The 8,976-nt window shown below is 47.1% G+C and overlaps 1 long non-coding RNA gene across 1 annotated transcript; it reads right to left on the bottom strand.

The window, feature by feature from the left end:
• Nucleotides 1–1,013: 1,013 nt before the first annotated feature.
• On the bottom strand, nt 1,014–8,723 carry LOC140604748 (uncharacterized). Its single transcript, XR_012007562.1, has 3 exons — nt 7,904–8,723; nt 3,585–3,710; nt 1,014–2,016 (listed from the first exon to the last, which is right to left on the bottom strand). It is a non-coding gene; the product is annotated as an uncharacterized lncRNA (long non-coding RNA).
• Nucleotides 8,724–8,976: the final 253 nt, after the last annotated feature.

Below are 8,976 nucleotides of genomic sequence, written 5' to 3'. Positions count from 1 at the left end.
GTACCTGAGAGTCAGATGTTGATCACCTGTCCATCCCCTACCTTCCCCACTCCTTATGCATCAGACAGAGCTCTGTAGAGAAACAGAATGGATAAGCTGTATCTAGAAAATGGGATTGATTTTCAGCTCATGCAATTTGACTGAGCTCACAAGATTAAAATCTGTAGGGCAGGCTGGCAGGCTGGAGATTCCAGAAAGAATTGACTCTGAAGTCTAGAGGCAGAATGCCTTCCCCTTTAGGGGAACCTTCTCTTTCCTCTTAAGGCCTTCAACTAATTAATGAGGCCCACCCATATTATGGAACACATCTGTTTTACTCAAAGTCTGCTCATTTAAATGTTCATCATATTTAAGGGCACCTAGATGGCTCAGTTGGTTAAGTGTCCAACTCTTTGATTTCGGCTCAGGTCATGATCTCAGGGTTGTGAGGTTGGCCCCCAAGTCAGGCTCCATGCTGGGAGTGGAGCCTGCTTGAGATTTTCTATCTCTCTCCTTCTGCCCCTCTCCTCCCATATCAATCAATCTCTCTAAAAAAAACAAACAAACCAACAACCATTAATATCTAAAAAAATATCTTTTTGGCAAACACAGAGCGATGTTTGACCAAACACCTGGATCCCACACTGTAGCCAGGATGACTCATAAAATTAACCATCTACATACAGTAGGTGCTCAACAAAATGATTTGATTTGATATGTATCCCCAGGCAAAATATATCCCCAAGACACTCTTTCTTCAGCTGAACAATGTAGGGATTGGGCTTCATTCCTCCAATTCTTGTAGGCCAAGGGCAAAAATTTAAATATTAAGAATATGGAGAACCTGTAAACTCTGGTCTCTTCAGATTAATTGAAGAACTTTAAATCAGATGATAATACCTTCTCCCCACCATGGTGGCTGCCCCCAGTATAAGCAGCAATAGAATAAATACTATACGGTGGTCCCACACACACACTTATCCTCAAGGGATACCTTCTAGGACCTTTAGTGGAACTGAATCCTACATATAATATACATACATACTTATGATAAAGTTTAATTTATAAATTAGGCACAGTGAGAAATTAACAATGATAACAAATAATAGAACAATTATACTGTAATAGAGGTTCTATGAATGTAGCTTCTTTCTCTCTCTCACAATATCCTATTGTTCTGCACTCACCATTCTTGTGATGGTGTAAGATGATAAAATGCCTACGTGACGAGAGGAAGTGCAGTGAAAGATGTAGGTGGTGTGACCTGGCATTGACCTAGGTCAGCTACTACTGACCTCCTGACGATACATCAGAAGGAGGATCATTGCTTCACGACCATGGCTGACAGCACGTGGCTGAAACTGCAGAAAGCAGAGCCACAGATATGGGGACTACTGTACCAAGCTCTGCAATCCGATGAGCTGTCTTCTTGCTGTCCTGGTTTTCTCGGCCTATCCACATCCAGGAGCAGGACTCAAGTTGCTTAAGATGTCCAAATCACCAGCTCTCCGTAAGAGAAGGGCTCCTCCTCTCACAGTGAATAGGCTGCTTAAGAATTTAGAACCCAGGAGTGAAGGAAATGCCTCTAAAATTTCCAGGAGCTCAAGGAAAGGCTTATAGAAAAATAGGCACTAGTTCCAGCCATTAACTCCTGGTCTGTTTGTTGTTTTTATTTTTAACCAGTCCAGGAAAGAAATAATGTCCAGTATCTTTAGAAGATGATTGGAAGAGGGTCATTGAGGAGGAATGAGATTCAAACCACAGTCAGTACATGAACCTTAAAGCAGTGCCTGGTCCATAACACTCAATCATCTCCATGGAATGGGCCAGTTATCCTCTCCTTTCATCCTTTCTCCATCTCTCTGTTTTCCTGAATCCCTGCCCAGAGGCAGCATCCATAGTAATGATTTCCTTGGTGTGGTTCAACCCCAAGGCTTCAAACAGAACCAACAGACAGGAGCCCCTAAATACTGTGGTGGTTTCTCAGCTCTGAATCCATACATCAAACCTGATGGGTGTTTCTTTTATGCAGTGTTCCTCAAAGAGAAAAAAGGCAAATATTTCAGTTCAGTTAATACAAAGATGTATTTCTCTTTTCTGTCTGACTCCACGTGTATGAGGACTTAGATAGGCAATTTGCTTTAGAAAAGTGTTCTTTTGGGGCACCTGGGTGGCACAGTGGTTGAGCGTCCGTCTTCTGCTCAGGTCATGATCCTGGGGTCCTGGGATGGAGTCCTGCATCGGGTTCCCTGTGGGGAGCCTGTTTCTCCCTCTGCCTATGTCTCTGCCTCTCTCTCTGTGTCTCTCATGAATAAATAAATAAAATCTTTTTAAAAAAATAGAAGTGTGTTCTTTCATTTAGATTTTTGTTTGCTTTGTTTTCTGAACTTGCAGTGCACTAAGTAACTAAATCATGAATCTGACATTTTAGGCGTCTAGATTACATCTTTTGAAAGTTGTTTTTATATGTGGAGTTTATTTGAAACAAATTTGTAGTCAAGGATAAATCCTTGGATGTGGAGCCAATAGAACTGGGCTCTTATGAAACCCTAGATGTCATGTAATTTATTTCTGCCAGTGTAGACTAGATAAATAAAGCTAATGGTTCATTTTCCATGAGGCTTTGAGGGTATACTGAACCTTGAAGAGGTTAGCATGGACGACCTAGGTTTGGAACTTCAGAGATTAACCATGCCATGTTGGACTGACCTCAGGAAACAGTGGCTGGAAAATCACTTCGAGTTGGGTGATCTGAATATAAATCTGAAGAGTTATATTCATTATCCTTCATAGCTCAGAGTCATCCTGTTCTACCAAAGGGATATAACTCTTGAGTGAAATAGATAATCACTTCTTGAGTGATATTAAGAAGTGATATTATTTGCTAAGAAGCAAACAAACTGGCACATAGAGAGAAAATAATGGGATGGAGGGCCCTTAACTGGTTGTGTAGAGGAAGATTTTTTTCAGAAGACAATATATAAGCTGAAAATTGGAGTGAGGAGTAGCCAGATGTGTGGAGGTGATTTTCCAGAAGCAGTGATAGGTAAAATGGAGGACAGCGGGGCTGAGGGAAATGGAGAAATCACATCAACTTTCAAGGCATCTGCCTTGTGCACCCAGCCTGCTGGTGCTAACATTCACAGAGATGGCAGAAAGTAGGGAGAAGGAGAGGCTTGAAGGGAAATCAAAAGTCACGTCGTGGACATGTCATGTTTGTGATGACTGTGAGAATTCCAAGGGTAGATGTTGAATAGGTGTGTAGGAGCCAGGGTCCTGGCAGGAAACCAGGGCAGGGGGAGGAGAATTTAATAAAAAGACTCTTTACAAAAGTATGGGCAGAGCTGAGGGAATGCAAGAAGATTGTGCAGTGCCCTGAAGCTAGGTATAGTGGGGAGGCATTACCATACTTGGCCTGAGGAAGCAAAGGAAAAGGGTTAAGAGAGAGGGCTGGTTAAGAGAGAGGGCTGGGGGGGGGGGCAGGAGGTGGATGGAGGGCCTTCTGATAGGATCTGTGGCCTTCAGTAGAGAGATATAGTCAGTCTGAGGTGAGCCACAATGAGGGAGCTGGGGTAATAAACTTACTGACCTCACTCTCCTCCTACCTTTCAATCTTCTGCTGGAAACTTCTATGGCTAAGCCCAGCTGGAAGTCAGAGAGTCTGTTGATGTAGTTCACAAAGGTCAAAGTGCCAGGGCAGAGAGGAGGGTCAGCACGAGTAAGGGGAGGATCTGTAAGGACAAACAGAAAACACAGCGCGAGACGTTTGGATACACAAGTCTGGAGCTCTAGAGAGATGTCTAGGTCAGTTAGAAATAATTGGTACATAGGTGGGAATTAAAGTTTTGGCAACAGGTGAGGTCATGGAAGGAGAGCAGATGAGAAGGGACTGTGCCACGAAGAACTCTGAAGGTAGAGAATAAAGAGGACTTTGTAAAGGTGACTGAAAATGAGTAGCCAGAGACCGAGTAGGAAAACCAAGACAGTGAGGTGTCACAGAAGGGCAAACAGGAGATGGCTGCAATGGAAAGAAGTGGCCAGGTGATCCTCTTGAGTCAAATGCTTCTGGGAAGCTGCATAACAGAAACGTGCCTTTTGGATTTGGTAATGTTAGTCAACTAGTATGCCAACCTCTGTGCTCGCAGGTATTGCCAAGAGGAGTAGGCCTTGAATTTTGAGGACGTCCCAAACTAGACAGGGACGCAGGCACACTGTAGGGTGATGGATCTGATAGAAATAGGACCAAGTGCCTTTTGAAACACTGGAAAAAGTTTCCTAAGGACAATCAATTATAGATATTATATGTATGTACATTCTTCAGAATAAAGAATTCCAGGACTGGAGAAATCTCACATTTTCAAGTAGAGGAAAATGAAACTCAGCAAAGTAAAGCCACTTGTCACTCCTTGACTCAGTATCCCATTGGGAGGATGCTGACAACCTGAATATTCTCTCGATTTCATATCTTGATTAAACCTTCAAAGGACAGACCTGTGACCTATGCTTTATTAGAATCAGATGTTACTTACCCAAAGATTTTCTGTGAAAGTTATGTTTATGCTAAAATTGCTAATGGGAAAATTAAAATTACTCTTAACTCTATAGTCTATACCCTAACTTTCCAGCTGTTTTCCCAGTTTTTTTCCTGATTGCATCTGTCTGTATAAACACTTCTCCTTAAAAAACTGTTTTCCATACAATCAACAGAGTGAAATGACAATGACACAATGGGATAAAATATTTGCAAATCCCATATATAAGGGATTAATATCCAGAATATCTAAAGAACTCCCACAGTGTTCAACATCACTAATCATTAGGGAAATGTGAATTATAACTACTGTGAGATACCACCTCACCCTTTAGGACGGTTACTATGAAACACACACACACACACACACACACACACACACACACACACGTGTACATGCCCAGAAAACAATAAGTGTTAGTTAGCAAGGATGTACAGAAATTGGAATCCTTGTGCACTGTTAGTGGGAACAGAAAATGGTGCAGCCTCTATAGGAAACAGTATGGAAGCTCCTCAAAAAATTAAAAGCAGAATTACCCTATTACCTAGCAATCCTATTTCTGGGTATATATCTAAAAGATCTGAAAGCAGGGTCTTGAGCAAATATTGGTGCACCTATGCTCCTAACAGTATTATTCCCAACAGCCGAAAAGTAGGAGCGACCCAAGTATCCTCTCAGTGGATGAGTGGATAAACAAAATATATACAATGAAACAGTATTCAGCCTCAAAAAGGAAGGAAATTCAGACACATGCTATAGCGTGGATGAATATTGAGGATAGTATGCTGAGTGAAATAAGCAGGCACAAAATCACAAATACTGTGTGATTTTACTTACGAGAGTTTCCAGAGTATTTACGTTTATAGACATAGAAAGTCGAACGGTGGTTGCCAGGGGCTGGAGGAGAGGAAAGAAAGTGGGGAGGAAGGAATGTTGCTTAATGGTGTAGACTTAGTTTCACAAGACGAGGTGTTCTGGACATTGGCTGCACAATGTGAAGGTATTTGATGCTACTGGACTATACACTTTAAAAATGGCTAAAATGATCAATTGTATGTTACAAGTATTCTATTGCAATTTAAAAAATTTAAATTGGGCAGCCCGGGTGGCTCAGTGGTTTTAGTGCTGCCTTCAGCCCAGGGCGTGATCCAGGAGTCCTGGGATCAAGTCCCACATCAGGCTCCCTGCATGGAGCCTGCTTCTCCCTCTGCCTGTGTCTCTGCCTCTCTTTCTGTGTCTCTCATGAATAAATAAATAAAATCTTTAAAAAATAATAAAAAAATTAAATTATAATGTTTACAATTTTCTTTTACTTCATTTAATAATATCAAGCGAACATCTTTTCATATCAACGAATATCTTTTTGTATTATTATTTCAGTGGCTACACAAGTGTTTTTTTATATAACTTATTTTTTTCTCAAAGATTTCATCTATTTATTTATGAGAGACACAGAGAGAGAAGCAGAGACACAGGCAGAGGGAGAAGCAAGGTCCCCATGGGGAGCCGGATGCAGGACTCAATCCCAGGACCCCGGGATCACGCCCTGAGCCGAAGGCAGAGGCTAAACCACTGAGCCACCCAGGCGTCCCTATAACTTATTTAATCAAATCACTACTTCTGGCAATTCAGTTTTCTACAAAGTGAAACATCATAAGCAAACAGCAGTGAAGGTCACTGTAGCTACATCTTTCTTAAATTAAAAAATTTCAGAATCAAAGAACAGAGCTCATCTGCGATGAGGCAGGTGGGAAGTGTAATATGAAAGCTGCAATATGAAAAACAATCAGCAGAGAACTGAATGGGGGTGTGACAGAAATTAAGTGCTATACAAAACATTTCTAGTTGGGGAAAGGAAACGCTACTCATCCATTCACTTACTCCTTATATAAATTATACTGAGACTCTGCTGTGCACCATTGTTTTTGGACCCTGTGCTTTTAAATTGTCTTCTTCTTCCTCATTCTCTTATTCCTCAGGGAACCCAAAGACCAGGCAAGAGAGAAGCAAGTAAATCTACAATTTCAGTGCAGCTTAGAACAGGGGGGGAATGGAGATATATGCCCCAGGTCTAATGGAAGCAGCAGAAGAAATTCAGCAACGGGGAGGGCTTCTTAAAGGAAGTGGCTGTACGTCAGTGAGCTGAGGATGGACAGAAGACTCAGTTATTTACACCAAGAAAGGGGCTAACTAAACGAGGTGGCCCACACTAAGAGGGCCCCCAATGATGCTTCCCTCCTGGTATTCACACCCTTGGGTAGCCTTCTCTCCCACTGGGTCAGGGCTGTTCTGAGTGACCAAGAGAGAATGGCAGAGATAACACTGGCTGAACTTGGAGGCTAGATTATAAAAATCCCTGCAGCTTCTATCTTACTCTTCGGATTACTTGTCAACCTGGAGGGAGCCAGTTCTTAGGCCATGAAGATATCAAACAACGCACACGAGGAGAAAGTGAGGCTTCCCACCAACAGCCAGCGCTCTCCTACCAGCCATGTGAATCAGCTGAGACGTGGCTCCCCCTCCCACCCCACGGGAGATCGTGGCCTTGACCACCCTCTTAACTCGTGAGGGAGCCTAAGCCAGAACCAAGAGACATAGTAAGTGATTCCTGTTTCTGTGAGCCACTAAGAAGTCTTTGTGGGGATTTGTTTCTCGCCAACAGTTAATGCGCTACCTCTCAAGCACGTGTGAAGGCAGGGCTGAAAATCTCTAAATGTGGGAGACATCTGGAGTGACCTTGGAGAAGGGAACACGCAGGGGAATGGCAGGGGCTGGAGACAAAGAGGAGAGCTGGGGCCGGATACCGCATGGCCACCGTGTACCCTGACTTTCTCACCAAGGCACCAACATTGTTCATGTATTAGGGGAGGGTTTGGATGAGGTCACACGGGAAGGATGTGTGTTAAGAACAACAGAGAGCCCTGGCTGGGAGAAAGCCTCAAAGGGTGAGCAGAGGAAGACATTACAGAAGCCCAGGAAGGAGCAGGCTGGAATTCCACAAGTTCAAGGAAGAGTTGCAAAAACGTGGGAGTGGCCGTGGCATCAAATGCAACAACGAAACCGCTCAAGGCCTGAGAAATGGGCACGAGAGTTGTCACCATGGGCCACGCGGGAGGTGTGCAGAACGTGCTAGAGAGAGCAGGGAGGAAAGAACCCAGGAGCCGGGGAGTGGGCAAGGGGAAGGGGCATCGTGTCGCTATGTGTCCGGACCGTGGGACGGGGGTTGAGGCCAGAGAGGAAAGGGTTTTGAGGAGAGCACGCTAAGGATCCCTAACCTGTACGATGGTGATTTCTGAACTGTCTCCTGAAGAGCTCAAGGGCTTCACACCTGCCAGGCCACCTGATTGGGGCGGGGGGGAGGGCAGGATGGCAAAGGTGTGTTCTAGCCTCACCTTCCCACATCCCAGCCCCAGACATCGGGCTGATTGGTCCTTCCTCCGAAGGCTGCATCCCACCGCTAGTCCGAAAACCATCTCTCCTGGCAACGGAGGCCGAGGCCTTAGAGACTCAGGAAGTCTGAGTCCATCATCGCCTCTCCCCACAAGGGCGGGCGGGCAAGGCCCTGAGGGGCACCTGCAAAACCGGGCAGGTTTTCTGGATCGGCTTCAGCGGCGCGGTGCAATGGAGACGCACCCTGGGCCTCGGCTGGGGCTCCCACCTCACCGGGGTGTGCTTCCCGCCCCGCGGCACACCTGCCCGGAGCTCCCGTTTCAACCTCCGCGTCCCAGGAGGTGAAGCGATCCGCCCCAGGCGCCCCCCTCGGTGGCAGAGGTGGGGTCAGCTCTCCGCACGCCGCCGGCCTCCGCGATGCACTGTTGGGAGTCCTGAGCCACCAGGTCGAGTGGAAGCGCCGGGCGCGCGAGGCCGGGGCGCGGAGCCAGGGCGGCGCGTGCGGGTAAAGGGGAGGGAGGCCTCCGCGCTCCGCGCCCCGCGCGTGGGGCCACACCTGCTTCCTTCCGTGCAAGACGAGAGAAACCCGTGCTCTCGGCCCCCTGCGCGCTCGCGCGCTCTCCCGCTCTCTCTCGCCTTGACACTTCGAAAAGTCTAACAAGTTCGAAGGAGCCGGAGTCCCAATTTCCAGAAAGATGCAACAGAGGCAGGGTCAGGAGGAGCTTTCCCTTCCTGGATCCCGCCTCCCTCGAAAGCGCTGAGCTTCGCGAGCCGAGCGCTACGTGGCGCCGAGCGAGCCGGTCCGCAGGCGGCTACGTGACTGCGCGCGCGCCGCGCCCCCCGCCGCCCCGCCGGCGCCCCCGGCCTCCCGCCGGCCCCGCCGCCCCGCGCCCGGCGTCCGGGGGGGCGGGGCTCCGAGGGACGAGACTCCGAGGGGGCGGGGCTCCGAGGGGGCGGGGCCTCATCTCCGGCCTCCCGCGCCCTCCCCGCCGCCCAGGTCCGGTCTCCGAAGGGGCGGGGCTCCGAGGGGGCGGGGCCTCGCCGCCGGCCTCCCGCGCCCTCCCGCCGCCCAGGT

The sequence above is a fragment of the Canis lupus genome, chromosome 15 (assembly GCF_048164855.1).
Source record: "Canis lupus baileyi chromosome 15, mCanLup2.hap1, whole genome shotgun sequence".
Classification (NCBI taxonomy): Eukaryota; Metazoa; Chordata; class Mammalia; order Carnivora; family Canidae; genus Canis; species Canis lupus.
This window is presented reverse-complemented; position numbering and strand designations above follow the sequence as displayed.